The sequence below is a fragment of the Diceros bicornis genome, chromosome 27 (assembly GCF_020826845.1).
Source record: "Diceros bicornis minor isolate mBicDic1 chromosome 27, mDicBic1.mat.cur, whole genome shotgun sequence".
Lineage (NCBI taxonomy): Eukaryota > Metazoa > Chordata > Mammalia > Perissodactyla > Rhinocerotidae > Diceros > Diceros bicornis.
The window spans coordinates 21,069,990-21,094,324 of record NC_080766.1 but is presented as its reverse complement, the minus strand read 5'-3'; the positions used below and the strand labels follow the sequence as shown (position 1 = coordinate 21,094,324).

The window sequence follows — 24,335 nt, the reverse complement described above, 5'->3', positions numbered from 1 at the left end:
ACTTGGATATTGTCAAGAGCTCAAACTCAGAAATTCCAAATGGGTCCTCATAATCTTCTCCTGCAAGTCAATTCTCTCCTCTATAGTCCTTCTATTTGTTACTATATTGCTATCCAGATAGAATTTTTTAAAATGGTATCCTCTGATTTCTTTATTTTTATTTTTATTTTTTTTTTATTGATGTTTTAATGGTTTCTAACATTGCGAAATTTTGGGTTGTACATTTTTGTTTGTCCATCACCCCATATATGACTCCCTTCACCCCTTGTGCCCACCCCCCACCCCCACTGCCCGGGTAACCACAGTCCAGTTTTCTCTGTGCATGTGTTGGTTTATATTCCACATATGAGTGAGATCATACAGTGTTTGTCTTTCTCTTTCTGGCTTATTTCACTTAACATAATACGCTCCAGGCCCATCCATGTTGTTGCAAATGGGACGATTTTGTCTTTTTTTATGGCTGAGTAGTATTCCATTTTATATATATACCACATTTTCTTAATCCAATCATCAGTCGAGGGACACTTAGGTTGCTTCCACTTCTTGGCTATGGTGAATAATGCTGCAATGAACATAGGGGTGCATAAGCCTCTTTGGATTGTTGATTTCAGGTGCGTTGGATAGATTCCCAGTAGTGGGATGGCTGGATCATAGGGCATCTCTGTTTTTAATTCTTTGAGGAATCTCCATACCGTTTTCCATAGAGGCTGCACCAATTTGCATTCCCACCAGCTGTGTATGAGGGTTCCTGTTTCTCCACATCCTCTCCAACATTTGTTGTTTTTTGTCTTGGTGATTATAGCCATTCTAACGGGCGTGAGGTGGTATCTTAGTGTTGTTTTGATTTGCATTTCCCTGATGATTAGTGATGTTGAGCATCTTTTCATGTGCCTATTGGCCATCTGTATATCTTCCTTGGAGAAGTGTCTGTTCATTTCCTCTGCCCATTTTTTGATCGGGTTGTTTGTTTTTTTGTTGTTCAATTGTGTGAGTTCTTTATATATTATGGAGATCAACCCCTTGTCAGATGTATGTTTTGCAAATATTCTCTCCCAGCTGGTTGGTTGTTTGTTCATCTTGATTCTGGTTTCATTTGTCTTATAAAAGCTCTTTAATCTGATAAAGTCCCACTTGTTTATTTTTTCTTTAGTTTCCCTAGTCTGGGTAGGCATGTCATCCGAAAAGATTCCTTTAAAACCAATGTCAAATAGTGTGTTGCCTATATTTTCTTCTATGAGTTTTATAGTTTCAGGTCTCACCTTCAGGTCTTTGATCCATTTTGAGTTAATTTTTGTGAATGGCGATAGCACATGGTCCACTTTCATTCTTTTGCGTGTGGCTGTCCAGTTTTCCCAACACCATTTATTGAAGAGACTTTCCTTTCTCCATTGCATGTTCTTAGCACCTTTGTCGAAAATTAGCTGTCCGTATATTTGTGGTTTTATTTCTGGGCTTTCAATTCTGTTCCATTGATCTGTGTGTCTGTTTTTGTACCAGTACCATGCTGTTTTGATTACTATTGCTTTGTAGTATGTTTTGAAGTCAGGATTTGTGATGCCTCCTGCTTTGTTCTTTTTCTTTAGGATTTCTTTAGCTATTCGGGGTCTTTTGTTGCCCCATATAAATTTTAGTATTCTTTTTTCTATTTCTGTGAAGAATGTCATTGGGATTCTGATTGGGATTGCATTGAATCTGTAGATTGCTTTAGGTAATATAGACATTTTAACTATGTTTATTCTTCCAATCCACGTGCATGGGATATCTTTCCATTTCTTTATGTCATCGTGGATTTCCCTCAATAATGTCTTGTAGTTCTCATTGTATAGGTCCTTCACCTCCTTGGTAAGATTTATTCCTAGGTATTTTATTCTTTTTGATGCAATTGTAAATGGTATTATCTTTTTGAGCTCTCTTTCTGTTAGTTCATTATTAGCATATAGAAATGCAACTGATTTTTGTAGATTGATTTTGTACCCTGCAACTTTGCTGTAGTTGTTGATTGTTTCTAACAGTTTTCCAATGGATTCTTTAGGGTTTTCTATATATACAATCATGTCATCTGCAAATAGTGAGAGTTTCACTTCTTCGTTACCTATTTGGATTCCTTTTATTCCTTTTTCTTGCCTAATTGCTCTGGCCAAAACCTCCAGTACTATGTTGAACAGGAGTGGTGAGAGTGGGCAGCCCTGCCTCGTTCCTGTTCTCAGAGGAATGGCTTTCAGTCTTTCCCTGTTGAGTATGATGTTAGCTGTGGGTTTGTCATATATGGCCTTTATTATGTTGAGGTACTTTCCTTCTATTCCCATTTTATTGAGAGTTTTTATCATAAATGGATGTTGTATCTTGTCAAATGCCTTCTCTGCGTCTATTGAGATGATCACGTGGTTTTTATTCTTTGTTTTGTTGATGTGATGTATCACGTTGATTGATTTGCAGATGTTGAACCATCCCTGCGTCTCTGGTATAAATCCCACTTGATCATGGTGTATGATCTTTTTAATATATTGTTGTATTCGGTTTGCCAATATTTTGTTGAGGATTTTTGCATCAATGTTCATCAGCGATATTGGCCTGTAATTTTCTTTCTTTGTATTGTCTTTGTCTGGTTTTGGTATCAGGGTGATGTTGGCCTCATAGAATGATTCAGGAAGTGTTCCATCTTCCTCTATTTTTTGGAATAGTTTGAGGAGGATGGGTATTAAATCTTCTTTGAATGTTTGCTAAAATTCACTGGAGAAGCCATCTGGTCCTGGACTTTTATTTTTTGGGAGGTTTTTGATTACTATTTCAATCTCTTTACTTGTTATTGGTCTATTCAGATTCTCCATTTCTTCTTGGTTCAATTTTGGGAGGTTGTATAAGTCTAAGAATTTATCCATTTCTTCTAGATTGTCTAATTTGTTGGCATATAATTTCTCATAGTATTCTCTTATAATGCTCTGTATTTCCATGGTATCCGTTGTAATTTCTCCTCTTTCATTTCTAATTTTATTTACTTGAGCCTTTTCTCTTTTTTTCTTAGTAAGCCTGGCTAAGGGTTTGTCGATTTTGTTTATCTTCTCGAAGAACCAACTCTTTGTTTCATTAATCCTTTCTACTGTTTTTTTGGTCTCAATATCATTTATTTCTGCTCTGATTTTTATTATTTCTCTCCTTCTGCTGGCTTTGGGCTTTGTTTGTTCTTCTTTTTCTAGTTCTGTTAGGTGTAGTTTAAGGTTGCCTATTAGGGCTTTTTCTTGTTTGTTAAGGTGGGCTTGTATCGCTATGAGTTTCCCTCTCAGGACCGCTTTTGCTGCGTCCCATATGGTTTGATATGGCATGTTATCATTTTCGTTTGTTTCCAGATAGTTTTTGATTTCTCCTTTAATTTCATCAATGATCCATTGGTTGTTCAGTAGCATGTTGTTTAATCTCCACATTTTTGTCACTTTCCCAGTTTTTTTTTCCTGGTTCATTTCCAGTTTCATAGCCTTATGGTCTGAAAAGATACTTGTTATGATTTCAATCTTCTTCAATTTATTGAGGCTTGCTTTGTTTCCCAACATATGGTCTATCCTAGAGAATGTTCCATGCGTGCTTGAGAAGAATGTGTAGTCAGCTGTTTTTGGATGGAGTGCTCTGTATACGTCTACTAGGTCCATCTCGTCCAGTTTTTCATTTAAGTCTAATATTTCTTTATTAACTTTTTGTCTGGATGATCTATCCATTGCTGTAAGTGGGGTGTTAAGATCCCCTACTATTATTGTGTTGTTGTTGATTTCTCCTTTTAGGTTTGTTAATAGTTGTTTTATGTACATTGGTGCTCCTATGTTGGGTGCATATACATTTATAAGTGATATGTCTTCTTGATGGAGTGTCCCTTTTATCATTATATATTTCCCTTCTTTGTCTTTCTTAACCTGTTTTATCTTGAAGTCTACTTTGTCTGATATGAGTATGGCAACACCTGCTTCCTTTTGTTTGCCATTAGCTTGGAGTATTGTCTTCCATCCTTTCACTCTGAGCCTGTGCTTGTCTTTAGTGCTAAGATGTGTTTCCTGAAGGCAGCATATTGTTGGGTCTTGCTTTTTAATCCATCCTGCCACTCTGTATCTTTTGATTGGAGAGTTCAATCCATTTACATTTAGGGTAATTATTGAAATATAAGGGCTGACTGTTGCTGTTTTGTCACTTATTTTCTGGTTCTTTTGCATTTCCTTTGTTTCTTGTCCCATTTGTTTTGGACTGCCAATTCAGTTTGGTTGTTCTGTCTTATGATTCTTCTAGTTTTCTCTTTGTTTATCCTATGTGGTTTTAATTTGATTATTTGTTTAGTGGTTACCTTGAGGTTTGGGCAAAAAATCTTGTGTATGAGATAGTCCATTATCTGATAGCCTCCTATTTCCTTATACTAAGTCCCTTCAGTCACTTTCCTCTTCCCCTTCTAAGTTGCTCTTGTTATACCTTATTCTATCTTGTGTTGTGGCTGTGTGTTTACAGTGATGAGGTTAAATTTATTTTTGGTGAATTTCTTCCTTTGATCTTTGAGTTTAGTATTTAAGTGGTTGCTAACCTATTCCGGTAAAGATCTACTATTTCTCTGATTTTGTCTACCTACTTTTCTCCTTACTCCAAGCTTTGTGTTCCCTTTCTCTTCTTTTTTTCAGGCCTGAGGGCCTTCTTGAGTATTTCTTGTAGTGGGGGTCTCGTGGCCATGAACTCCCTTAGCTTTTGTTTATCTGGGAGAGTTACTATTTCTCCATCATATTTGAAGGATATTTTTGCTGGATAGAGTATTCTTGGCTGAAAGTTTTTGTCTTTTAGTATTTTGAATATATCATTCCAGTCTCTTCTAGCCTGAAAAGTTTCTATTGAGAAATACGCTGAGAGCCTGATGGGAGTTCCTTTGTACATTATTTTTTGTTTTTGTCTAGCTGCCCTTAATATTGTTTCTTTGTCGTTGACCCTGGCTAGCCTTACCACTAGGTGTCGTGGTGAAGGCCTTTGTCTGTCAATATATATAGGCGTCCTGTTGGCTTCGCTTACTGGTATTTCCTGCTCCTTCCCAAGATTTGGGAAATTTTCAGCTATTATTTCCTTGAATAGGCTCTCTGTTCCTCTTTCCCTCTCCTCTCCCTCAGGAATACCTATAATTCTTATGTTACATTTTCTAGTAGAGTCAGATATTTCTCGGAATCTTTCTTCATTTCTTTTTAGTCTTAGTTCTCTCTCTTCTTCCATCTGGAATATATCTGTATTCCTATCCTCTAAAGTACTAATTCTTTCCTCCATATTGTCAGCTCTGCTCTTTAAAGATTCCAGATTCTCCTTTATCTCCTCCATTGTGTTCTTCATCTCCATCAGCACTGATTGGTTTTTCTTTATGATTTCAATCTCTTTTGTGAAGAAACTCCTAATCTCATTTAATTGTTTGTCTGTGTTGTCTCGTATTTCATTGAGTGTTTTTATGATAGCTATTTTGAAATCTCTGTCATTTAGTTTATGGATTTCTGTGTCTTCGGGGTTGATTTCTGGGTGCTTGTCATTTTGTTTCTGGTCTGGTGATTTCATATATTTTTGCATTATGGTTCCTGTGTTGGTTTTGATTTTCCTCATCCTGGAAGTCTCTGGTTGCAATTTCCACCTGCCGCCACTGTCTGGTGGTAAAGGGCTGTGTAGTCTAAGCCCCCTGCGCTCTGCCCCAGTTTTTCTGCTGCAATCTGCAGTTTTTTTTTTTTTTTTTTTTTTTTCCCCACTGCGATCCACGGGTCCAGTCCAGTTTGTTCAGGTCTGCCTCGGATCGCTAGGTCTGGTCGAGCTGCAGACTCTGGGTTGCGGGGAGGGGGGAGCTCTCTCTTTTGCCCTCTGGGTCCCTGACGTGGGAGGCTTCTCGTTTGCCCCTCTTTATCCGCTCTCTGGGGTGCTCAGATGTTGATGGTAGCCCTGTGGCTCCTCTGAGCCCTCTGTGCGGGAGTTTCCCACTGGCTGAGAGAGCCGGAAGAGCTACAGTTTCCCGCCGAGGTCCGCCCCTCCCCCCTCTCTGGGAGCCGCACAGACCGGGATCACTGATCTGATGGGGAGGGAGCGGAGTTCTCCTTACCTCTCCCCACTTCCTCCGGGGGCCCAGCACGTTCCGCTCTCAGATGTGCATCAGTGTGGATCCCTCCACTCTAGGTTTTCACTGTCTGGGATTCCGTTGTTGGTCTGTGGCTGTTGCTTTTGTTGTATCTTGTGGGGGAAGAATTCACGGGAAAGCTCACTCCGCCATGATGCTGACGTCAAGACCGGTATCCTCTGATTTCTTTGCAGTAAATTCCTCCTCCTGTCTCTTTCCATATCAAACTGGTTACCATGTGCTACAGATTGAATTGTGTTCCCTCAAAAAGTCATATGTTGACGCCATAACCCCCAGTGTGTCTATGTTGGAGAGGAGACCTTTGGGAGGCAATTAGGGTTAGAGGAGGTCACAAGGGTGGGCCTCTCATGTCGGCATTAGTGGTTTTATAAGAAGAGAAAGAAATAGAGATTGCTCTCTCTCAAAGTGAAGACAGCTAAAAGACAACTCTATAGTAAAAACAATCTAAACTCCTTACTCTAATATTGAGTGAGCACAAAATGGTTAAACATGGAAATGGTAGCTTTAGCAGTTCCTAGATGATTAAAACATTATAGTTATTGTATTAGTTAGTTATCCCTGCTCAACTTAGCTGCTTAAAACAATGTAGCAGTTGCTGATGGTGCCCCAACACAATTCTCTTCTGCGGCAGGTATGCCCAATCCCCAGCTGCTGTGAGTTTAGGCTGATCATTTACAACTGCCGTGTCTATGATGACTATCCCTTGGCTAAATGGAAATCTTACAGCACTGGAGGCTACTCTCTAGCCCTTCCCCCCAGTCCCATCCCCCTTGGAGGAAAGGCCTCTGCTAACGACTGATTTACACTGGGGCAGGAGATTGTCACCCCTTCCCTCAATGCAGATTAACTCTGTGGTGCTATTTGTGCTTCAGGCTTCCCTTCTGGATCAAAATAAAGATAGTCTCTAGCTGATATCCCTGCTTACCTTTATTCCTCTAATAATTACTTGATCAGGAGTGCGTGTCTCAGGCTTTCCCTCTTAGAAATACAAAATAAGAGAAACAATATCATTTTTATTGTTCACAAGTCTATAGGTCAGTTGGATGGTTCTTCGGGTCCTGGCTGGCTCAGTATTATATCTACAACTACCTGTAGGCTAGGAAGGTGTCTCTGCTGATCATGGTGGGGCTCTCTCTCACATGTTTGGGGTTAGCTGGCAGTCAGCTGCTCCTGGATGGCTCAGCTCTTCCCGTATGATCTCTATGATCTCTTGTGTCTCTTCAATAGGCTAACCCAGACATGGTTTCAGTAGATTGAAGCTGGGTACCTGGGGGTTACTGTAAATGTTCCATAAGAACATAGTTACCCTTCGATCTTGTTCCAAACACAGCCACAGATGAAAAGAATTAGTACCCACATAAATCCTAGATAAATAACCTCAGTCCCATTAGATGTATTTGTTGAGCCCAAATGCTAGCTTCACAGCCCATGCGTAATTATAGCTTGCTAATTTGCTGTTTTTCTTGTCTAACCAGAGGAGTGACTCAATAGTCACAAGGATTTATGAGCTTGTTTTGCAGAAGAAAAAGAATGCCTTTAAGGAAGTTGTGACCACCAAATAACCCAACCCCAGCTACCGCTGACACCAAGAAGTCTAGTTGCTCAAGGTCTTATCTGAAGTGAAAGAAACATGGACTTCCCCTTAGTTTCCCTGAAACTCCATCTCCCAAGCCCCTTAGTCCTATAAAGGCCCCTTGCTTTCTTTTTTTGTTAAGGTGGATCTGAGAGAACCTGTTCTCCTGCCTTCTTGTTTTGGCCGATTCAAATAAAACTTTCTCCATTTCCGAGCACCGGTGTCTCAGTGATTGGCCTCTACTGTGCATTGGGCGTGGATCTGAGATTAAAGGGTTCAATTTCAAGATCATGAAAAAGCAAGAGAAAGCAGAAGTGGAAAAGACCTCTTGCAGTCTTAGAACTGATTCCCCGTCACCTCTGACACTCTCAATTGGAGAAAGCAAGTTACAAGCCAGCCTATACTTTATTTCTGATCATAAAGCAGAAGAGCTTTGCTGTTTGAAACTTTTATGTCTTCACTCAGCTTATACTGTACCTTTTTTCAAGAATGTCTTCAAAAGGAGTGAAAAGTGATGGGTGGAGAGGGGATCTTCTCAGAGAAGAAACCAAGAGCTTGGTAATTGTTTGCATGCTTATTTCTCTTACTATGTTGGATAACTTTCCCTCAGAGAAAAGATCAGTCCTATTAATTATTGCATTGAATTTATTTGTTCATTACTCAAACATTCATTAAATTCCCATATGTACCAGTCTTTCTACTTGACACTGTAAATTTAAACTTCAATCAATTTTCCTTGCATATTTTCTTTCTCCCTTTCTTTGAATTCACATCTAGTTCACTTCTCTTTTTTAGAAAGATGTCACATTCATTTGACTGTCAAACTTTTCAAAGTTATATTACAAATCTCACTCCCATCAGTCCAGGCTCCATTATAGGTATATTTTGAAGCAGGCTCTTTAAAGTTCAACAATCATATTAACTGACAAGGTAAAGGCAGGAGTAATTAGAGCATGAAATATATACTGCAGGGTCACCTTACATCTCCAGTGTAAATCATGATTCAAAACACTAACTCAGCCACGTTTTGACAAGCGGCCTTCAGCTAATTTCCTTATCTTTGGAGAAACTTACCCCTTAGCTTGTTAGTAGAAGTTGTAAATGTTGGAAATTCATAAACATTACAAACCCATCTAAGCATACATGTGCCTTTTTGCTTTTAATGTGAAAATTCTCTCTGTCTTGCATAATACTTCATTGAAAACTCTCTTTGATTTAGGTTCTTTGGTTACGTTCTGAATAAAGGGAAGGAAGGATCACACTCTCTTACTTTGCATACCTGAGATAGAATTTGGAAAGACCTGACGCTAAATACGATGTCAAGTTAGTTTTTACTGTTTTTATAGTTTTTCTTCCTAAATAGGAAAATCTTTCACCTGAGGCTACTTTTAGAGGGAAAAAATGATCACTCAAAACTTATGTAAATGACTGAAACAGTGATGACTGCCAAAAATTCCAAATTCCTTTGCCCATCATTAAAGAGTATACAATTAAAGAGTATGCAAAAGAAAAGTATAGCAGAGAGTGATATAAAATTGATTAAACAATACATTTGAAAGTTCCTACCTCTAGCAAATTACAAGAGATTCAGTTTACCTTTACTCTAAGTATAAATGGAAGTATCACTTAAGGAAGATTGAATTGGCCATTTAAGAGGTCAGAGTACTCAGACACAGCATAGACTGTTGTGATAGAAAAAGTGATTTTCTTTACAAGTACGGACTGTTTTTTTAATTTGTATTCATGATTAAGTAAAAAGACTATACGTTTTGGAGTTAGAAAAACTTGAGTTTTGTCTCTGGATGAACAGTTTACCAGTTGGGTACTTTGGTATACCACTGAACTTCCTTGATGTTCCGTTTCTTCCTCTGAAAATGTGGACACTAATACCATCCTGAGAGAGTGTTATGAAGCATAGAACAATGTATACAACACATCTAGCTTAATCTCTGGCATAGAATATGTGCTCTTGTTACTATTGTTACTGTTATCTGGTATAGAATATGTGCTATTTTTACTATTGTTACTGTTATTCTTATGGTTATTATTTTATTAATGTTGTTATTATTGAGAAAGTAGCTCAAGGTAGTAGCTCTTAACATTCAATATTATTTTAATATGTAATTTTTATGTAAAAAATAAACAACTATAGCAAAGTATTTTATAACCTCCCCTATGTTTAAGGAAGTCAAGGATAGCATTGGGAAGAAAAGATAGATTTCTCTCTAGCGAGTAGTTACATGCTTCAAAAATCTTGACCTCTTAAGCAGCAATAATTTACTAAAAGTCAAAGTGGTGGTATTGATTTGATTTTCTAACCTGAAATGAGTTTGCCCAATTAAAGAAATTGTTACTAATATTTGTTAAACTGTATCCTAGCAACTTTAGTTAATTCAAGTGACTAATTCCTAAAAACAGCCAAAATGGAAAGAAAATACAGCTCAGTTTGAGCTGATGTCTTAAAATTGTCATTTGTTCCATTCTTCTACACCAGCTTGAGGAAAACAAAATCAGTTCACTCTAATACTTCCCTTTGTGTGAAAGGCCTCAAGTCAATTACTTGTTTCTTTTGTTGTCAATTTGAATGTTTATGGGAGCAAAAATTTTTAAAAAGTGAAATAATAAAAAAGAAATTGTATACAATCACTTTATTCATTAATGTAATATTTTTCAAACTTATTTTCTGTGTTGTTTGTTCTAGAATGATCAAATGTTAGATGTACACACACACATAAATAAATACACTGCTGTTGGATTTTAAAAAGAAAATAATATTCTGAAAGTTACCATGGCTTATAATAATGTTTAAAAATAAAACTAAAAAACATACTATATCATAAAAATATTTTTGAGGAAAGAATTTTAATAACCGAATAATAAATTAAGCTTTTATGCTTCTCTCGACTATGTAAATAAGCATAGCAGCATTATTGCACAGTACTTGTCATCATCCTTTGCCAAGAAAAAGCTTATACTAATTAGAATACTATTTCCGGAGGAGCAGAATGAAACCAATTACCATGATTTTATTACCTGTGTATATTTTCATGAAGTTTTATTAGTGTAATACACATATCATAAGGAAAAGTAATTTGTTAAAAAAACATAGACAGAACTACTATCAGAGAAATATAACATATGAAAACAGCTTTTCATCTCATTAGAATACATTTTATTGATTACTATATAAGTTTAAAACACAAAATTTAAATTATAAGTTCTTACATATTTCACAATTCACTAGCCTGGCCAATCAGTCCTAATATATGAAGTATTTTTCTCCTTTTCCACTGTATTAAAACATCATATTCAAGATTTGTACAAGATATTCTTGTAACTACTTGAGAGTGTCTTTTGTCCTCTTGAGATTTGAATTGTAACACCTGAAATATATAAAACTCTTAGTGTTTCAGAAGTTTCCAAGTAACTGGCAGATGCAACCTACAACCTTTTTAGTATCTTGGCAGACACAGTAACTTATTGGTCTTTATTAAGTGAACTCCTTTTCCTTTATAAAACAGCCTCAAATGTTTTGACAACCTCCATCATAAAAGTAAAGTAGAATTTTTAAGTGGCATTCAGAGGATCACCTGCTAATAGAAGAACTTTTTAAGAAAAAACATGATCTAAACCGAGGAAACAAAGCAAAAGGATATCTGTGTGTCCTTTCATTGTCATGTTGCACTGTTAACAGGTGCACCTAAGGATTATTTGATTTTCTAGAAGGATGGATCTTTGTTTTGACTTAATGTGCTGATTCCTAAACACTGGAAGGTTACATGCTTACTTGTAGACATCTGCCCAGTAGAAAAGATATCACCAAAGACTATGGCTTTAGTGACCCTTAGGATGTGAACCAATTTTATAGCTAACCTATTGACGTTATTCTAATATTCTCATTAAATGTCTTTCCAAATATGCTGTGCAAACAGATATTCCTCAAATGTTCTTGGAATCAGCCTTCCCATCTTACCGGTCACCTCATTAGTGAGTTAAAGAAAATCTGTGATATGTATTCATTTTACATTTGTATAAGAATGATGTTTTCACTTTTGAAAATTATATTTTGACAGATTCAAGTTTAAAAGAAGAACGACTGCCCAAATTAAAAATAATTTTAAATGATTAAAATTTAATAATTAAAATTAATAATTTTTATTAAAATAAAATTTATTATTAAAAACAAAATTTAAATGATTATTTCATACTTTTAAAATTGAAAACACTGGTGTAAAGGAAAAAGCTCACTGTTTTCAATCTCATTGTTTTTAGTTTCTTTTATTTAAGCTTATATTTCTTGTATATCTTTAAGATCAGCAAAAATATCATTTTGCTTACTATTATTTGCTATGCAGTACTTCCTAATGTCACTAGTAATCTATTTCTTATCCTTGTATGTGTCTGTTTATAAAATATCCGTTTTACTACGTTCTTACAGTTCAAAGCAAAAGAGACCTGAGAGAGAGAAGGTATCTGACTGAAGGAATAGGATCGCTTCTGGGAAGTGAAGTGGAAGTCTGGCCATGAATGTTAAGTGCTGCTGGCGACAGCTCTTTGGAGCAGTATTTCTTGTCCTGTCAGGTGAGTTCAACAAGGTAGAAAAGTTACGGTCTACCTCGAGGTTCCACTTGTAAAGGATGTCTACTCATAAGGCCCTTTGACTGCACTTTGTACACTGAAGAGCAATCCTTTGACCTCATGACAAGAAGAGGAGGAACAGAATGAAATATTGCAATCAGAGGGCACAACGCTCTGTCAGAGGCCTGGGCCAACCCCTCTTTAATTATTCAAGGAAATCTCACTGTTAACAGTCTTTACATTTATTCAATCCAAAAAGAAAACAGTGATCCAGAGAATGAAAAAAAAATTGTGTAATGCCTCAATGCATTCAGATTTAACTGAAAATAATGATTAGGGTTCATTTACAAGTTTACAAATTGTACATTTGCTAATAATTTTTGATATTGTAATCTAATATTTAAACTGTGACGAGAGGCCATTAATAGTTGTTAAAGAGTACCTAATATATACTTCTCTTAAAAAATTAATTTTCAACCATTTCAAAAATATATTCATTCTAAACTAAATTATTACACATAATTGATTCTCAAATACACATTTTTTTCATTATTGGTGTCTCTAAACTTGAGTTTCATATTAAAATTGATGAGGTATCTGAGCTTAATTGACAGTATTTTGTCGTTCTTAGTGGTATGTAATATAGTGGTATTTCAACCAAGGCCTTCATAGCTTCAATGTATGATAATTGTTGTACCACTGAGATTGCTAGGAATTCTGCCCTGCTCACATTATCAGTGGTCCTATGCTTTATTTTGTTACCTTTTTTGTAGGGTGATACTCTAATTTATCTTCCATCTCAGGATTCTTACTATAGTCAAAGGGGATGCTAATAATAATTGTACTAAGACAATAGGTAACGAAAGGCCCTATTTCAATTAAACTGAAACTTTCTCTCCAGAGAAATGAATACATGCATATACACATGGATGACACATAGCTCCATGACCCATGCCCTGCCTCTGTGAACACAGTAAACACATATGCATAGCCCATTGAGGGACCTCTAATTAAGAACTATGACAATGATGGCTGTCCTAAGAAATCTCTCTATTGTTTTCATGAGGGAAAATATTAATAAAATGTCCATTTTGGATGTCAAAAGAGATGTCTAATAAGTTCTTGAAAATATTTTTAAGTGCTATAAATGTTCTACTGCTCTAGAATAAAAGTTTGTGTCCCCCCAAAATCCATATGTTGAAACCTAAGCCCCAATGTGATGGCATTTGGAGGTGGGGTCTTTGGGAGGTGATTAGGTCATGAGGGTGGACCCTTTATGATTGGGGTTAGTGCTTTCATAAAAGAGGCCTCAGAGAGCTCCCTTGCCCCTTTCACCATATGATGATACAGGGAGAAGACAGCCATCTATGTCTGCTGGGCTCTCACCAGACACCAGATCTGCAGGTGCCTTGATTTTGGACTTGCCAGCCTCCTGAATTGTGAGAAATAATTTTCCGTTTTTTATAAGTGACCCAGTCTATGGTAATTTGTTATAGCAGCCTGAAAGGACTAAGACAACTATCTATAAACTGGCTTACATTACTCATTGTCAAGGGGAACTCTCTGTATTTAACTACTTATTTATCTATTTATTCCTTCCTTCATTCATTCATTCATGCACATGTTCATTTGTTCTACAAAGTATTTAGTCAAGACTGGGTAAACATTTATTGAAAGAGTAAATAAATTTGGGCTTATTGAACCACCCTTCATTTATTTTATTGAGGATAGATACAGACCTGAAGGAAAGTCAGCTTTATTTTAATTACCTAATGATTGCCTAAGGGTCGAGATGAAAGGTTTGGAAGCTAAATTAGCAAAGAAGCAGTAAAGGACATCAAATGGTGTTTATTGACTTATAAATAAAATGAATGCTGGCTGTATAGATCTATTGAAATTTCCCCTCTTACCAAAATCTGTAGAACATTAACTTTTAGAGAAGAGCCTGTTGGCAGTAACAGTTACGTTGACATTTTTACTACTTAAGACAATCAAGGTATTATAGAAAATGGGACAGTACATATTAACACTTTAGAAACCGAGTCCAGTAAATGCTAAATTGTTTTTTTTTCCAATCTGGAAAGAGAGTAGACTAAATGAATTTTAGCATATTTGCTACAATTACATGCCATACCTATCTTTTTTTTAAGATGGTGATGATAGTGATATTGGATTTCATTGATGTGTTTCTTTATTATTTCTTAGTGAGTAATAAAAATAGCTCACATAAATGTTTTACTCAGATGTTATTCCTGAAAATTTAACTAGAGTTTCATTAAGCACTGAAAATATAGCATTATTCACTGTTCTTAAATCTTGTTTAGAAAGTCTGAACACATTTCAGAAGATTGCGTTTTGGCTGGTTCTCCACAACTTGTGGACTTTCCATCTTTTGGTAGAAGCAAAGGTAAAAATAATCGCAAATTTGCTGTGTTGTGAGTTTTAAAGTTTTGATGTGTTCTTAGGTTTGCTTTCAAAATTCCCTGCATCTCTGGCTGATCTTTATCAAGCCATTTCTTGTGTCATCAAAGACACAATGTTCAGACACAGTGTTCAGAATGTGAATAGCTTCTAATTAGAGATGGAATATTATGGGAAAAGGCACTGGATAAGGACTCTGTAGATCAACATTCAAACTGTAGCTTTTCACATTTTTTGGTTAATGGACTAAACATTAAGTTGGTCAGCATCATAATCTAAAGCGGGTCTTGATGCTAAAATCTCTTCAGAAGAAAATTGTAAGGATAAATATCAATTATGTGTTTCTCTGGGCTCATGGGAGGGGTAGATAACGGAAATGAATGATAGGTATTTTCATTCTTTATGGTCCTGACATTGAAGCAGGTAGTTAGTGTAAATGCTGTTTTTCAAGTACTAAGGAAGAAGTTACTATAGGAAGGTAGTTACTATAGGAAGGGAGGACAGTTTCAGCACTCACTAGCATGGAGGTAATTGTAATAAATAAAGATCCAATAAAATAAATTAAAAAATAACAGTTTCCTTAGAATCATTTTCTAAGAAAATGATTGGAACCTGGGAGGATGTGATTGAAGTCATCAATGATGGTTAACAGGAAGAAGGGTCCTATAGACCAGTGGTTCATTTGGATATTTAGGTTTTTATTTTTATAGCCACTAATTCTAGAAAGGAGGAAAATTTCAAACAGTTATGGACTTTGCAAGTACGTTGTATGTAAATGAGGACATTGCAGCTCCAGAGAAATAAAAACAGAGAGAAAAAAAATAAGAATGAGTATGATGAGAATTTCAAAACTCTTGCTATACATTCGCCACCATGGGGCCAGCCCAGTGGCATAGTGGTTAAGTTCATGTGCTCTGCTTCAGCAGCAGCCTGGGGTTCAGGGGTTCGGATCCTGGGTGCAGACCTACATGCTGCTCATCAAGCCATGCTGTGGCGGCCTCCCACATACAAAAAATAGAGAGGAAAATCTGCATGGATGTTAACTCATCCTTCTTCAATCTTCTTCAAGCAAAAAGAGGAAGATTGGCAACTGATGTTAGCTCAAGGCCAATCTTCCTCACCAATAAATGAATGAAAGAATAAATAAAAAAATAAATAGGCTACCAGTTTCTCTCCATATTCTCTGTCCTCTGATGTAAACTGGAAAATACCATGAATTATGTGGCTCAGAATGTCCACAAAGTAAAAGCAAATCAGCTGCTGAAGAGCAATACAGTTGTTTCTGGAACTGAACATCTACGGAAATTTCGTCAACTAGTCTACACTTAGAGGTCCTCAGAGAGGGCAGCATAGTTAGAAACAGCCTGAGCAGGATTCACTCAGCAAAATAAATTCCCTATCTTGTAGTCCATCTGCCCTCAAGATGGAACTCAATCTTCTGTCTCCAGGCCTTTTCTCTAGCTCTAAGCTCAGTTCCTTTTCCTGTAAAGGGTGATAAGAATAGTAACCACTTTGAAGTGCTATTGAGAGGTTCAAAGGAGGTAACTTATGTAAAATTCTTGGTACTTTACTTGGCAAATATTAAGTACTTATTTTATTAGAGACTGTAGTAGGTTGAAGATGAGAGAATTTTTCTTATTTATATTCTTCAACGTTTTTTGCCTTTATTTTTAGAATCTAATTCTCATTCTTTTGTGACATATTTTCTACACCTGTTCTTTGTCCTACCTTTCAATCATGTTAGTAAGCAAAACGTAATTTGAGCATAAATTCACTGGATCTCTAATAATACTTATCACCTTCCCCCATACACCTGTCAGAGAACTACAACTACTATATAGCAATAATAAAAATGGTGAAGAAAAAATACTAAGTGTTAAATGAGTTATTTTTTAACATTTTTGCAAATTCTTAACATTTAGCATAGTTAATTGAAAATGGAGAATGTTGAAAATGGTGTTGGATGCATCAATTCCTTGAAATGATCTATTTTCTTAAAAATATCCTCAAAACCTATCATATACCACATTTAAATAGTAAAGTTATATCAATTTTCTCACTATGGAACAAAATTTTCACACTGCTGAACAATAATTGGTTTTCTGGAATGGATGACAGATTTCCACTGATCCACATTCACTAATTAGCTCTTAGATCTTAAGGCTGGTGCATAGTATCCAGAAGATAGAAGAATTTGAAGATTCTGAGAAAGGGGATAGACATAAAAGAGAGATTAAGTAGCCTGAGATAAGAAATTGGATGTTTTCACCATCATGATAGGAAGAGAAGAGAAAAAAACACACTTTCATATATACTTAAGTTGAACATAACAAATCATATAATATATACACATACATACACACACATGACATTTTCAAGAGGAGATATAAAATATGTACAAACCTTCTTGAAACTAATTTAATCATAGAACTTTTCTCCCTAATAGAAACTAATTAACATCTTATGAACAAATATTTTAAAAGATCTATTTTAGAAATGCTGCTTTGTGTGGAAGAATGATAGTTGAAGGGTGTAAACATTATTTGCAAATAAAAAAGAGTATGTATATTCTTGCAATTGGAAAGAAGGCTCTTTTCAGAGCTATTAAGTTTATTGATTGCATTATTCAATAAAAATTTGCTATTTTTTTCTTATAATGTCTAAGTATTAAAAAGTTATTTTGAACTCTTTCTGTAATTCCATTAGTTGTTTTCAATGCATTAGATGCTATTGTCGTTCATACAAATAGATTTATGACTGTAAAATCTATATTCCTACTGCATTTTACTAATACACGACCTGTCTATCCATTTTACTAATTTATAATCTTAAAAGTTACTTTGCCTTGGTATTTCTACACAGCGTGCCTTTGTTTTGAATGTGCTTATTGTTTATTTGGCTGATTCCTTTATTTTTAACTTTTTCTCTTTTTAATCACTTTGTTTTGAGGTTTTTTTTTTTTTTTTAAATATAACGTATCTGAGTGTTAGGTCTTAATCCAATATGACAGTCTATGTCTTGTGATGGGTCAGTTCCTTCCTTCCTTCCTTCCTTCCTTCCTTCTTCTCCTCTCTTTCTATTATTTTGCTTTGAAATTTTAGTTTCATTTTATGCTACAAAGATTTATTTACTTATTTTTCCCAATGTTTCAATTTTCCAATGTGTATTTCAATGTGAAATCACATCACATACATAAGATTCACAGTAATATATAAAACAATGAAAAACAATTCTAGAATTTAATACATATGGTTCAATTAATGGTTGCTACTTTCAGAGTTTTCTTTTGGGATTATCTATTGAAACATAACATTTCAGAGTAAAGTAGTCTTCAAGAATAGATTTACAAAAAGAATCAAGAGAACAACAGTTTAATATTTTTATAGATGTTATTAGACAGGCTATGAGTGGCTGCAAACTATTTTTACATGTTTTTTCAAAAGGTTTGGACGATGAAGGCAAATCATAACTTTCACCACTACCATGCTTACATAAAATTCTAACAGCTTTCAGAATGGAATTGGGAGAATTTGGACCAATATGTTGGTCTGGGATGTATTTTATTTCTTTAGTGGTTCCCTTATCCATTTCATTACCTTGGTGAATTTGAAATTGAATATACACTGCACCAGGAGCTCAGAAATAGAAATATTCTTTTTAGAGTCCCTTATTAAATCACACTTCAACACATCTTAAAGAAATTTATCTAAGATATCAGAAAATTCAATTTTGTGATTAGGCCAAATTGTGGAATGTGGTTTAGAAATCAGATTATTTATATGTTGAAATGACATTTTTCCATAAATCATTTATAGAGAATGCACCCTAAAGACCAAACATCACTTTAAGGACTTATCCTTGGTTTTGATTTCCATTTTTTCTTGAGGAAGATATATTTTCTATTGCTTCTGGTAGCCTATAATTAACTGTGTCAACCTTAAAATCTTTAACAATATTTGTTGTATCTGGTTGGTTGCATATGGTTTGCAATCCAAGAAATCGATTAGCTTTAGCATTCCATCAATTATCAGAAAGTTAACAGGTTTCAGATCACTGTGAACAATGCCATATTGATGAATTGTGTGAAATGCCCAACTTATCTTTTCAGTTACTCTAGTATTCCCATGATGGCTGGATTTTTTTTTCTTTTTAAGCCAACTATTAAGATCAGTATTTCCATACTCCATTGCCATGTAGATGGACTGGTCTCTGATTTTATAATCCTAAAGTCAGGTGATCTTATCACTCTGTTGTTGTAATTTATTCAAATAAGCAATTGCATTCCCATAACTCTCATTTATTTGCTCATCTGCTTCTTCCAGGTTCACACATTTTATAGCACATACCTGTTTCTTTTCACTCAACACCTGACATACCTTACTCGAATCTTTATGTTCTAACTGCTTTAATGTAAAATCATTTTTCTTTTAACTGAAATGCATTCACTTATTGAAGAGGATGCTGAAATCATTATAAATAAAGCTTATCAATCTGTCAATTCAGTTCTTTCATTTTTAATTTAGCTATTGATATACTTGACATTTTCCAAGCTTGATTTTACTTATTTTAGGTTGGAACTTCCTTTACTCTATCTGTGCTGACTTTCTCAGTTCCTAAACGTTCTATTTTCAATTAGTTAATTTGGATTTTTTTACTGTATTTCTTTCTCATTTAATTAATGTTTACCATTCTTCTCTATCAGGCAATTTTACTTTTAATGGCTACAAGATAACAATTGCTTCTCTCACTGAGAGGCACTGTTTGTATTGCCTCATGCTCTAATTCTCTTACTCCCTTTCTCTCTAGGATAATACAGTTCGAACACTTTAAATCTCTCCTATTTTCCCCTTTCATAAAGTGCGACCTATGGAAAAGCTTGAACTTCTTTTCTCTCATGCTACATGCCTATCTTGGATATTGGCTGAGAGTGCAGTTCTTTTTAGAATTAGCCTTCTGTGAGTCTTACGTAGTATTCAAACAATACCAGAAAGTATACATTTATCCATTAAGAGATTATTCTATGAATAAATATATAATATATATAAATTTATAATAAATAAAATGTATATTATATATTATATATATATTTATTTACACAGACACATGATATATGTGCCTACATCTATCAATTTATTTATATCAAGGTTCATATTCACTATTATTGTATTATTCCATTTTCTCTTCATTGGCACATTTTGAGGTCTCAGTTTTGGTTAAGTTTTTGTTTGGTAGTAGTCTTTTTATTTCCAAATATTTTCCTTAGGCGTGATACTTGAAGATTACATTTTTGAATATCTTCAAACATCTTTCTGCATCTGAGAGGCAAACTTGAGTAAATTTGGAATTCCTGGGCTTAAATCTTTTTCTTTCTGTAGTTTATAAGTGATATTCTGTGTTTAACTGCTGATAACGCAAAGATGTCAGTCACATTTATTTTCCTCTGCTGGTAACTTATCCTTACATATAGAGAATTGGAAAATTATTTTTTTATCATTAGAGATCATTCATTTTATCCCAATAGGTGTTATTTCCCATCAGTACAGCCTGGAATTCTCATAATAAAGACACAGTTCTTCACTCAGCTCAGAGAATTTTCTTCCATCAATTGTTTTGTTATTCCTGATCCTCCACCTGTCCCTTTCCCTTTATGAAACTCCTATTCTTTTCCCGCTAATTTCCCTGAACCTAAGTCATTAATTTCAGTCTCAATTTATTCTCATTTAATCCAATTTCTGAATGCATCTTCCTAAAAGCTTAAAACAAATCAAGTGTCCATCTATCTCCTCTAGCAGGTCTTTTTCTCTTGCCATGTGTTTCAAATTTTCCATTTTATCTTTCTCTTTCTGCCTCCTGAGACCTATTAGATAAGCTGCAATTTTACTCTGCCAGTGGATTGAGACTTAGATTTTAATGTTTGAATATCTTTTATAACCAGAATCCTCAGGGTCTCAGCGGCAAATGAGACTCCTTTTCTGGGGAGCTGTGGATTAAGGACAGATTGTCACCACTCTACTGAGATAAATGGAAGCGTTCTTTTTGCTCTCTGGTATTCTTTTACTTCCAACCTTCCCAGTAATGAAGAATCAGCTCACCTGTTGTTTCCAACCCAGGCTCATTGAGGCCAGGGATATCTAGGCCACATCTCTGGGGAAAAGTCAACTTTCAACCTCTACTTCCAACACTTTCCCATGTGAGTTGTATAGATCTCTGAACATCAAGCGCCTTAAAGGATAAGTCATTTGGCATCCGATTTTCATTTGGAAAGATAAGAAGAAGAAAAATGTGGATGATGAATTTGAGTAGGTAAATGTGAAAATAGGGATGATATTTTGATGGATAGTGAATAAATCTAGATGATATATGATAATATAGAAATGAACTACAGAAATTGACAATATTGATAGAGAAGTTATAAAGGATTTTTAATCTTTTAGGAGATATAACAAAAGCCATGGCCATTGATCGAATACAGAGGACAAGCCACCTGAGCCACCTGAGAAGATATTCGAGATTCTGGTTTGGGGTGAGATGACACGATAAATTTGGCGCCTTTTAATGAGAAAGGAGAAGTGTACTATTTGGGCAAAATTGGTACCAGAATATGCTGCTAGGTCTGTCAAATCTCCTATCCAGAGTAAAATTTCTGTATATTCATTGGTTCTCCATTAAGAACTTGATAATATAATTTTTCTAAAAATCAGGATCATAAAGATTATCAGCAGCCTTGTTCCTCAGGTACTTTATTTTGAAAAAAATCTCTGTTCACTCTGAATTTATTTAGTCAATAAATATTTGTTATCATCTGTATACCATTAATGGGAACTGCTTGAAGCAGTATAGAATCAAAAAGGAATAAAGCAAAGTCTCTTTCCTGAAGAAGTACCATCACACAGATAGACTATTATGAAACAAATTTCAGCATCAGAGAAATTCACAGAATGTCATGAGAAGAGAGGACCTGGAGTACGGATTGGTCAGAGAATTGGTACCTAACCTAATTTTTAAAGGGTGAAGAGAAGTTAGTTAGGGAAAGCTCGAGGGCATTTCAGGAAGAAAATGCCACAAGAGCGAATGAATGTGGCAAGAAACAGCATAGTACAGGTGATGCAATACAAGGAATTTTGTGTACTTGGATGTAAAATGTGAATCTGGGATTGAAAAAGAAAGAGTCTAGACAGGTCAGTAAGTGCCAAGTCATGAAAGAATTGGTTAGGAAGTTTGAGAATTAACCTATACATAATGAGGAGTTATGAAACATTTACAGAAAAATTTTTTATGACAACAACATGGTCATATTTTTTTTCTTTTCAATATATCACTCTCTCAGCTATGGTGTAAATGGATTCCAGGGGGATAGGACTGGAAACAAAGAGATTTGGGAGGTTATTGCCTTTGCTTAAGAAAGAGATTATAGTAATGAAATTGTGTCATTTGAATAGAAATAAAGTAAAGTTTTATATAATTTGATTTTATGTGTTGGTCAACTTGGGCATGTGGTAAAGATTCCCAATTAACAGGGGCATAAGCATGTGTAGGCTGGAAGGAGATAGCTGGGTTGGAAATATAGATTTTGAGTCATCAGCTAATAGGTGTTAGATGAAGCCATGAGAATGGAGAGAATTTCTCAGGGAAAGTATACAGAGTGAAGTGGTAGTAATCTGAGCAAGGAATAATGGCAGCAAGCAAGCCTAAAGGATGGACAAAGAAAATGATTATCATGAAGAAAATAGTTTTTAAAAAGATACAGAGATATCTAACTACACTACAACTTGTTGAAGACATTACTGCTGTTTGCTAATATCAGTTCCCTTTTCCTCTGGGCGTGTGAGAAGATTGTGCTCACTCCTCACTCCCTATGAGTCAGACATGGACAACAGCCTTGGTTAGGTCAGTGAAATGTAAATAATAGAGACCTATTACTTCCAAGTGAAATCCAGTAATTGCTCAACTCCCCTCGCCCCCCAACTTTGGTATGCTAATCACAAAAGTATTTGTTGAAATTAAGTCTAAAATGCCTGAGTTATTGTCTGCTAGTCATAGCTGAATGCATGTTGTTGTTTCACTGGAATTTTTAATACTACAGCAAATCTTAGCCCATGAAAAGAACTGTTAGTATTCATTAGGAAATCCATCGTGATCTTAGCAGGACAGTTTTGGTGAACTAGTGAGATAAGTCAAACTTCAGTGCCTTTAGGAGTTTAACAGGTGTGATATGGTGGACATAATATGTGTCATTTTCTGCTTTATGAACTTGGGAAAGGCCGGAGAGAAACTAGAGAGTATATCCAGGGAACTATAGAGTCAAGACAGGGTCCAGTTTGGCAGGAGTGAATGAATGGAAGAGGTTTAAGGAATGTATACACTAAGGGAAGGGAGCCAGTTAAAATAAGAAAGAACAGAAAAGAAAGGGAATGATCAATGAAGCTATTTTCTACAAGAGCCAGGAGAGGATAAGCTAAAGGACACATGGGGAGAAGAATTTAGGATGGGTTAATGTATACACAAAGAGAAGACTTTAAACAGGAAGAGGTAATCTTCAATAACCTAGACAGGGAGTTGTGGGGATAGAGAGAAAGGAATTAAGGAAAGAACTGGGATTTAGTTTAGGTAAAGTAGCAAAACATAATCATCAGAGTGATATCTCTCTGTGTTAAATAAGATGTTGGGTGGTTTGTTGGTAATGGAATAACATTTTCAGAGGTTACAGCGTAAATTTGGAAAAGGAGCAGTAAGAAAAAAGACAGGAGTACAGATGTTTAAATTGGTTAGGGAATAATTAGAGGAAAACTGGGAAAACTGGGAGAAAGGGACTTTTCCATTTACAAACTGATGATAGAGATAAGGGAGAACTTTTCACATCTTTTAACTTGGTCTAAAGTCCTTTTAGTGATAAAACTACTCAGCGTCCTAAGTAATATCTGCTCTGGTGTTAGCGGCTCTGCCATATGTTTTAAACAACATTGTTTAAAAAAGGTTGACCAGTGTGGATCTTCTAAAATCTTGTAGTACTGCAATCATTCAACTGTAGAATGAATTAAATGGTAACTCCATTAGATGTGTTCATGAGCAGTATTTTAGAGTAATTTTCTTTGCATAGTATCATAGTGTATACCTTCACTAATTACATTAATTTTTTTATTGCCATGTACCAAATTACCACCAAGTGGCTTAAAATAACACAAATTTATTGTCTCCAGGTTTCTATTGGTCAGGAGCCGGCACTATCTGACTGAATTCTTTGCTCATGGTCTGAAATCAAGGTGTTGGCTGGGACTGCTATCTCATCTGAAGCTTAAGGTTCTCTTCCAAGCTCATTCGAGTTGTGGTTAGAATTAAGTTTCTTTGTATTATAAGACTGAGGCTCCAACTTTCTTGCTGGCTGTTGGTCAGTGGCCATTCTCAGCACTGAAAGGCTGCCTGCTGTTTCCACACTCTCTACAATATGGCAGTTGTTCCTCTAATGCTTTGAAACTCAATTCCTCTCACTCTGACCCCTAGATCCAGATTTAAAGAGCTCATTTAGGTCAGGCCCACCCATATAATCTCCCTTTTGATTCCTTCAAGGTCAACTGATTAGTAACTTTAATTACATCTACATCTGTAAAATCTCCTTTGTCATCTAACATAACATAATCATGAGAGTAATAT

At 35.5% G+C, this 24,335-nt stretch overlaps 1 pseudogene; it reads right to left on the bottom strand.

Moving 5' to 3' along the window:
* Positions 1-17,960: 17,960 nt before the first annotated feature.
* On the bottom strand, positions 17,961-19,158 carry LOC131423051 (dual specificity protein kinase TTK-like; annotated as a pseudogene).
* Between the last annotated feature and the right edge of the window lie 5,177 nt (positions 19,159-24,335).